Source organism: Nerophis ophidion, linkage group LG26, assembly GCF_033978795.1.
Source record: "Nerophis ophidion isolate RoL-2023_Sa linkage group LG26, RoL_Noph_v1.0, whole genome shotgun sequence".
Lineage (NCBI taxonomy): Eukaryota > Metazoa > Chordata > Actinopteri > Syngnathiformes > Syngnathidae > Nerophis > Nerophis ophidion.
Genome location: NC_084636.1, coordinates 25,761,385 through 25,770,789, shown reverse-complemented (window position 1 = coordinate 25,770,789; position 9,405 = coordinate 25,761,385). Strand labels below are relative to the sequence as shown.

General features: G+C 39.5%; 1 long non-coding RNA gene across 3 annotated transcripts in view; it reads right to left on the bottom strand.

The window, feature by feature from the left end:
- Positions 1–629: 629 nt before the first annotated feature.
- The window catches only part of LOC133543590 (uncharacterized), a 156,723-nt gene continuing 147,947 nt past the window's right edge, over positions 630–9,405 (bottom strand). For 2 of the 3 annotated variants that reach the window (XR_009804417.1, XR_009804415.1), the window contains exons 5-6: positions 4,955–5,168; positions 630–1,136 (exon numbers count right to left, since the gene is read on the bottom strand). This is a non-coding gene — a long non-coding RNA (uncharacterized LOC133543590). The remainder of the gene's footprint in view (positions 1,137–4,954; positions 5,169–9,405) is intronic. The other variant, XR_009804416.1, reaches the window with a different exon arrangement.

The following is a 9,405-nucleotide window of genomic DNA, read 5'->3' as shown; positions in this document are numbered from 1 at the left end:
GTACAGGAGCGTATCTAGTCGATACTACTATGATTACATCTATATTTTTTGGAATCACAACAACTTCTTTTGTTTTTTTAAAATGTATATTATGTTTATCAACTCAGGAAAAATGTCCCTGGACACATGAGGACTGTTTGATCCCATAACGACTTGGTATCGGATTGATACCTAAATTTGTGGTATCATCCAAAACTAAGTCAAAGTTTTAAACAACAGAAGAATAAGTGATTATTACATTTTAACAGAAGTGTAGATGGATCATGTTAAAGGAGAAAGTAAGCAGATTTTAACCGTAAATAAACAAGTAGATGAATAATCCATTTTCTACCACCCGTCCCTCATAATTTTGACAAAATAATAGAATGGAAAATGACACAATATGTTACTGCATATGTCAGCAGCTAAATTAGGAGCCTTTGTTTGCTTATTTACTAATAAATACAAGTTGTTTTGTATGTTCACTATTTTATTTAAGGACAAATTTGCAATAAAAAACATATTTTTAATGTACCCTAAGATTTTTTTGTTAAAACAAAGCCAATAATGCCATTTTTTTGTGGTCCCCTTTATTTAGAAAAGTATCGAAATACATTTAGGTTCCAGTACCAAAATATTGGTATCGGGACAACACTAATCACACGTTAGATTACATGTGGTTAAATTAGGATGACATCACTGACATCACTATGCATTTATAGTTTTATACGAACTAACAAAGCTTGAAATATGCCCCAAAGTAAATCATAAATTGAGCACTTCTAAAATCCTACTGAGATGTTGTGAGAAGAGTCCATAAAACACGATGAGGGCGGCATTTTTTTTCAATAATTTCCCACAAACTGGCTATTCTGTCAAGCATATGAATCTTCGCCCTCGCTCACTTCCTCCTCTGCCATGATTGATCTTTCACCTCCCTCTCCCTTCGCTGCCTCAGCAGGTTTGGGGCCCGAACACTCGTGCTGATGGATGACCTCAGCTGTTGGCTGTTTTTCTTCGGCGGCGACCATGATGCGCAATCCATTTCATTTATATTCACGCCACCCACACGCCACCCTTACTTTTGTCAGGTCATTTCTTTTTCTGCTGCTTTCTCTCGCTCCAACGTGCCCGCCATACATGCTCATAAAGTGTGGCTGCAAAAACAAAAATATTATTTTACATTATTTGTTCTACAAAGTTGTATTTTTTGTTTCGATCTGTGTTGGACGTCTCAATGCAAACCAAAAATAATTGATCTCAGTTTGTTTGTTTTAATTTTTTTTTTACTGATTGATGGGAATAAGCGGTAGAAAATGGATGGATGGATGGATGGATTTCTTAAGAATTTTGACGACACATTTACACTATAAAGGAATTGGAGAAAGGTGAGCGGGATACGATGTGGTCGTCAATGACCATGCTTTTTGCTTTTTATTTTGAAAAGATTAGCTTTAATATACATCCTAAAAATACAAAACCCAAAACCAGTGAAGTTGGCAGGTTGTGTAAATTGTAAAAAATAACAGAAAATAATGATTTTTAAATCCTTTTCAATCTATTCAATGGAATAGACTGCAAAGACAAGATATTTAACGTTGGAACTGGAAAACGTTATTTATTGCAAATATTAGCTCATTTAGAATTTGATGCCGGCGACATGTTTCAAAAAAGCTGGCACAAGTGGCAAAAAAGACTGAGAAAGTTGAGGAACGCTCATCAAACACTCATTTGGAACATCCCAAAGGTGAACAGGCTAATATGGAACAGGTGGGTGCCATGAAATGCTCAGTCATTCCCAAACAAGGATGGGGCGAGGGTCACCACTTTGTGAACAAATGCGTGAGCAAATTGTCGAAGAGTTTAAGAACAACATTTCTCAATGTATTGCAAGGAACTGAAGGGATTTCACCATCTCATCTGTAATATCATCAAAAGGTTCAGAGAATCTGGAGAAATCACTGCACGTAAGCAAAGATATTACGCACTTTCGATCGCTCAGGTGGTACTGTGTCAAAAAACAAAATCAGTGTGTAAAGGATATCACCACATGAGCTCAGGAACACTTTAGAAAACCACTGTCAGTAACTACAGTTGATCGCTACATCTGCAAGTGCAAGTTAAAACTCTACTATGCAAATGCAAAAGCCATTAATCAACAACACCCAGAAACGCTGACAGTTTCGCTGGGTGTTATGAGAGGGAGCCGAGGCACAGCATAAAAGACAAAAAGACATAAAAGACAAAAAAAAACAACAAATGTTTATTTTTTACAAAACAGAGAAGGCACACAGGCACATAAACACAAACACCACAGTCACATGGGTGAGCTGAACTTCAGGGTAAACTAAAGTCAAAATAACAAGCAAAACAACGTAACCACTCAACTACTCCCTGCTCTGGGAGGAAAAATAAACAAAAATACAAGCTTCTAAACTCACTACCTGACAGAAAAACAGGAGAAAAAGCTGTAAAAGTAAATGTCAGTTTACCGCTACTGCTCCTTGTAAGGTGAGTTCTAATTACAAAAAAGAAAAGTGAACAAAGTGCAAACTAAAAATAACACAGCAAGAACACACAGCTATCAGACGGATCACAAGTTCTGGTCCGAGGTCTCTAACACAATTTTTCACACTGCTCAGTATACTACTCTCTGTCCATCGGACCGACGAGGAAAAGAACCATCCGGATTGTTGAAGGCGCAAAGTTCAAAAGCCAGCATCTGTGATGGTATGGGAGTACATTAGTGCCCAAGGCATGGGTAACTTACACATCTGTGAAGGCACCATTAAGGCTGATAGGTACATACAGGTTTTGGAGCAACATGTTGCCATCCGAGCAACGTTATCATGGATGCCCCTGCTTATTTCAGCAAGACAATGTTGTAGTATTTTAGGCTTCATATTGCGCCACACATTTTCATTGGGAGACAGGTCTGGACTACAGGCAGGCCAGTCTAGTACCCGCACTCTTTTAGTATAAAGCCACACTGTTGGAACACGAGGCTTGGCATTGTCTTGCTGAAATAAGCAGGGGCGTCCATGATAACATTACTTAGATAGCAACATATGTTGCTCCAAAACCTGTATGTACCTTTCAGTATTTATGGTGCCTTCACAGATGTGTAAGTTATCCATGTCTTAGCCACTAACATACCCCCATACCATCACAGATGCTGCCTTTTGAACTTTGTGCCTATAACAATCTGGATGGTTCTTTTCCTCTTTGTTCCGGCAGTTTCCAAAAACAATTTGAAATGTGGACTCCTCAGACCATGGAACACTTTTCCACTTTGCATCAGTCCATCTTAGATGAGCTCGGGCCCAGCGAAGCCGACGGCGTTTCTGGGTGTTGTTGATAAATGGCTTTCGCTTTGCATAGTAGAGTTTTAACTTGCACTTACAGATGTGTACTGAATAGTTCCTGAGCCCATGTGGTGATATCCTTTACACAGTTATGTTGCTTGTTGATGCAGTATCGCCTGAGGCCTCAAAGGTCACGGCTTGCTGCTTACGGGCAGTGATTTCCCCAGATTCTCTGAACCTTTTGATGATATTACGGACTGTAGATGGTGAAATCCCTAAATTTCTTGCGACATCTCGTTGAGAAAAGTTGTTCTTAAACTGTTCGACAATTTGCTCACGCATTTGTTGTTTGTGAATTACTTAGCATTTCATGGAAGCTGCTCGACTACTGCAACACACTTCTTGTCAGGATCGCCAGCAAGAACATCCAGAAGCTACAGTACATACAAAATAGTGCTGCGAGGATCCCGATGAAAGTGCGGAAACATGACCACATCACACCAACTCTCAAATCCCTTCACTGGCTTCCTGTTCCATTCAGGATTAAATTCAAAATCTCCCTACTAACTCACCAGTGCTTCCATGGAAATGCCTCCCTCTACCTCAAGGAACTGCTCACCCCCAAATCCTCCACACGACACTTCCACTCCATACAGGCTAACCTCCTCCAACCTCCACGGACAAAGCTTCGCTGCTCCCAGTCTGTGGAACGCTCTCCCTGACCACCTGAGGGCACCTCAGACTGTGGATGCTTTTAAAAAAGGCTTAAAAACCCATCTTTTAAAAAAAGCCTTTCTATAGGCATGCATGCTGGTTGTAGTTTTTGAGCTGTTTCTAGTTTTATATTTTATTTATTTTCATTATTACTATTTTTTACACTGTGGCACTTTGAGGTTGTTTACAAATAAAATCTATTATTATTATTATACCCAACCACCTGTTCCCAATTAGCCTGTTCCCCTGTGGGATGTTCCAAACAAGTGTTTGATGAGCATTGCTCAACTTTCTCAGTGTTTTTTGCCACTTGTGTCAGCCTTCTTGAAACATGTTGCAGGCATCAAATTCCAAATGAGCTAATACTTGCAAAAACTTAAAAAAAATTCCAGTTTGAACGTTAAATATCTGGTCTTTAAAGTCTATTCGATTGAATATAGGTTGAAAAGGATTTGAAAATCATTGTATTCTGTTTTTATTTACGATTTACACAGCGTGCCCACTTCACTGCTTTTGGAGTTTGTAGTTTTGTGCATCGACTGTACTGCAGTGCAAAAAGATTGTGCAGGTCTGCCTAAAGCTGTGTCTAAAGATACAGTGCAATTAAAGAAGGTGGAGGCTTATTCATATCTAAACATAACAATGCAACAAAAGCAATATTAAACTTCCTCTCACAAGCAGGCATATTACTTACATGCAAACCTGCTGCTGTCTTCTAGTGTGCATGGCAACTATCAATTATTAATCATTTCATTCAAGACCTGCACCCATCCATCAAGCTCACATCACCAGCACACTGTCAACTATATTTAGGCGTTAAATGTAACATTTGTCTTTCTTAATGGCGGATGTGTCACTAACATGTTCTAGTGTGTCTGCAGGGGTTGTTGTCCTCTGTGTGTGTGTGTGTGTGTGTGTGTGTGTGTGTGTGTGTGTTTGACATTCTTCATGCTGACCTGCTGTTAAGGCTCTGGAGGCCGAGGGGGAAGTCTTTCTCTCTTTCGAGCGTCTCAGAACTGGCGCTGACCCAGAAACGTGCCGCGCGCAGTCACTTGTGTTCCTCTCCTTTGTGGTGGAAGAACAATCTGCGGGTCATTTTTCATCCCACAGCGTTGTTTATTGCGCTGCTCCAGCAAGCTGACAGATGTGACAAGTCGAGATGGGGAACATCTACAGAATAAAAAAAGGGCCTTTAGTTTAGTTGGGTTTTGGTGATGCACACAACTGTACAGTATTTACACTGGATGTAGCTTCCTATATGTTCATATATGTGAGCTACTAATCAAACTAAGGACGTGATTTACTAAAGTTTTGCATGTACTAGTTTCGTCCCGATACATTTCGATCATTTTCGATACTTTTCTAAATAAAGGGTGTCATGATCCGCTACTCGGATCATGGCATATTCTGGTTTTGTTCTGTTTTGTATATCACATACTGTTTGTTATTTGACTTCCTTACTTCCTGGTGGCACTTCCTGTTTTCTTCCGTTGCCTGGTTACGTATTTGTGTCACCTGCCTTGTGTTTCTCATGCGCACCTGCTTTTTGATTACCCCTCCTATTCAAGCCTGCCTTTGTTTGCCGTTCGGCCTCGCAGTGTAAACTTGCTTTCTATGCTACAGGTGACGTCGCTATCCCCCGATCGAGGTAAAAATCTTTTGTACTTGTTAGATTTCACGCTATTCCTTTGTTTGTACACCCAGCTCACATGCTAGCGCTTTCTGTTCTTTCTAGCTCCCATGCTTGTTCTGTTTGTTTTGTCTATAGTGCCTATGTGCAAGTCTTTTTGTTCTTAGTCTGTTTTGTAGTTTAATAAATCATCATTTTTACCTTCACGCTATGTTCCATTCCGCTTGCATCAACGAGAGAATGCACCCGCACACCACGATGCGTCACAAAGGGCACCACAAAAAAATAGGATTATTGGCTTTAGTTTAACAATTTTTTTTCGGGTACATTAAACAAATGTTTCTTATTGCAACTTTGTCCTTAAATAAAATAGTGAACATACAAGACAACTTGTCTTTTATTAGTAAGTAAGCAAATGGAGGCTCCTAATTTGGTCTGCTGACATATGCAGTAACCTATTGTGTAATTTTCTATTCTAATCTTTTGTCAACATTATTAAGGACAAGCGGTAGGAAATTATTTATTAATCTACTTGTTCATTTACTGTTAATATCTGCTTACTTTCTCTTTTAACATGTTCTATCTACACTTCTGTTCAAATTCATTAATCACTTATTCTACTATTGTTTGGATGCTTTACATTTATTTTGGATGATACCACACATTTGGGTATCAATCTGATACCAAGTCATTACAGGATCATACATTGTTCATATTCAAAGTCCTTATGTGTCCAGGGATGTACACTATTCTGCAAAAAGTATTTGGCCACCCATCCAAATGATCAGAATCAGGTGTCCTAATCACTTGGCCTAACCACAGGTGTATAAAATCAAGCACTTAGGCATGGAGACTGTTTCTCCAAACATTTGTGAAAGAATGGGCCACTCTCAGTGATTTCCAGCGTGGAACTGTCACAGGATGCCACCTGTGCAACAAATCCAGTCGTGAAATTTCCTCACTCCTAAACATTTCAAAGCCAACTGTCAGTTTTATTATAAGAAAATGGAAGAGCTTGGGAACAACAGCAACTCAGCCACCAAGTGGTAGGCCGCGTAAACTGACACAGGTGGAGGTGGAGGAGGAATTATGGTGTGGCGTTGTTTTTCAGGAGTTGGGCTTGGCCCCTTAATTCCAGTGAATGGAACTTTGAATGCTCCAGGATACCAAAACATGTTGGACAATTCCATGCTCCCAACCTTGTGGGAACAGTTTGGAGCGGGCCCCTTCCTCTTCCAACATGACTGTGCACCAGTGCACAAAGCAAAGTCCATAAAGACATGGATGACAGAGTATGGTGTGGATGAACTTGACTGGCCTGCACAGAGTCCTGACCTGAACCCGATAGAACACCTTTGGGATGAATTAGAACGGAGACTGAGAGCCAGGCCTTCTCAACCAACATCAGAGTGTGACCTCATCAATGCACATTTGGAAGAATGGTGGAAAATTCCTCTAAACACACTCTACAACCTTGTGGACAGCCTTCCTAGAAGAGTGGAAGCTGTAATAGCAGCAAAAGGTGGACTCACATCATATTGAACCCTATGGGTTAGGAATGGAATGGCACTTCAGTTCATATGTGAGTCAAGGCAGGTGGCCAAATACTTTTGGCAATATAGTATATTTCCTGAGTTTATAAACATAAAATGAACTTAAAAAAACGAAAAAAGATATTGGTAATTTTTAGAGGTGGTATAGTACAGAATATGATTAATTAGTATCGCGGTACTATACAAATACCGGTATATCATACAACCCTAGCGTGTACTAAAACGTGCAAACTTGCCGACATACACAAAGCTGATTTACTAAACACGCGCACACAGGATTGTGTCTCTTTAGTGGGCAGAATAAGGAGTTTACATGAATATGCATCTGAATATATGCTGATCATCAGAATGCCCACAATACCCGGAGAAGAAGATGCATGTATAATTATACTGCACGCACAGATTGATTTATCAAGAATAAAACTCAACTGCGAACTCTATTGTGCATTTTTATTTAGCACATCTGAAAAATATTTACAAACTGACACGGTCACACACGGAGCTGTGAGATTGGAGGCGATTGTCTAAAAAAAAAAAAAAAAAAAAAAAAGTATATTCAGCAATATCATTTTATAATTTTAGAGCTGCTGCATGACTTTAGGTGCTGATTAAAACAAACCAAATTCATGTGTTTTGGCGTCTGCAGGCGTTTTTTTTTTTAATGGTGTTTTTTTTATATAAAGAAAGATGTCTAATAAACATTTCTCCTATGTGAAAAAATAAACGTTTGTAATATACATTTTTTCTTCACATTTGCGGCCAATGCCGCATCCATCTACCAAAAGAAGACACTGACAAAAAAAAAATGGTTTTAATGTACAAAACCTAAAACCAGTGAAGTTGGCACGTTGTGTAAACCGTAAATAAAAAAAAAGAATACAATGATTTGCAAATCCTTTTCAACCTACATTCAATTAAATAGACTGCAAAGACAAGATACTTCATGTTCGAACTGGAAAACTGTTGTTTTTTTGCAAATATTAGCTTATTTGGAATTTGATGCCTGCAACATGTTTAAAAAAAGCTGGCATAAAATGGCAAAAAGACTGAGAAAGTTGAGGAATGCTCATCAAACACTTATTTGGAACATCTTACAGGTGAACAGGCTAATTGGGAACAGTTGGGTGCCATAATTGGGTATGAAGCTTCCATGAAATGCTCAGTCTTTCACAAAAAAGGATAGGGCGAGGGTCACCACTTTCTGAACAAATGCGTGAGTAAATTGTCGAACAGTTTAAGAACAACATTTCTCAACAAGCTATTGCAAGGAATTTATGGATTTCCCCATTTACTGTCCGTAATATCATCAAAATGTTCAGCGAATCCGGAGAAATCACTGTACGTAAATGATTATATTTCAAACTTTCGATCCCTCAAGTGGTACTGCATCAAAAAGTGACATCGGTGTGTAAAGGATATCACCACCTGGGCTTAGGAATACTTCAGAAAACCACTGTCAGTAACTAATTTTGTCGCTACCTCTGTAAGTCCAAGTTAAAACTTTGCTGGGCCCGAGCTCATCTAAGATGGACTGACGCAAAGTGAAAAAGTGTTCTGTGGTCGGACGAGTCCACATTTGAAATTGTTTATGGAAACTGTGGACGTCGTGTCCTCCGGACCAAAGAGGAAAATAACCATCCGGATTGTTATGGGCAAAAAGTTCAAAAGCCAGCATCTGTGTTGGTATGGGGGTGTATTAGTGCCCAAGGCATGGGTAACTTACACATCTGTGAAGGCACCATTAATGCTGAAAGGTACATACAGGTTTTGGAGCAACATATGTTGCCATCCAAGCAACGCTATCATGGACGCCCCTGCTTATTTCAGCAAGACAATGCCAAGCCACATGTCACAACAGCGTGGCTTCGTAGTAAAAGAGTGCGGATACTAGACTGGCCTGCCTGTAGTCCAGACCTGTCTCTAATTGAAAATTTGTGGTGCAATATGAAGCCTAAAATACCACAATGGAGACCCCGGGACTGTTGAACAACTTAAGCTGTACATCAAGCAAGAACGGGAAATAATTCCACCTGAAAAGCTTAAAAAATTGGTCTCCTCAGTTCCCAAACGTTTACTGGGTATTGTTAAAAGGAAAGGCCATGTGACACAGTGGTAAAAATGCACCTGTGGCAACATTTTTGCTGCCATTAAATTCTAGGTTATGATTATTTACCCCCAAAAATGAAGTTTCTCAGTTCTGTTATGATCCGCTGCCCGGATCATA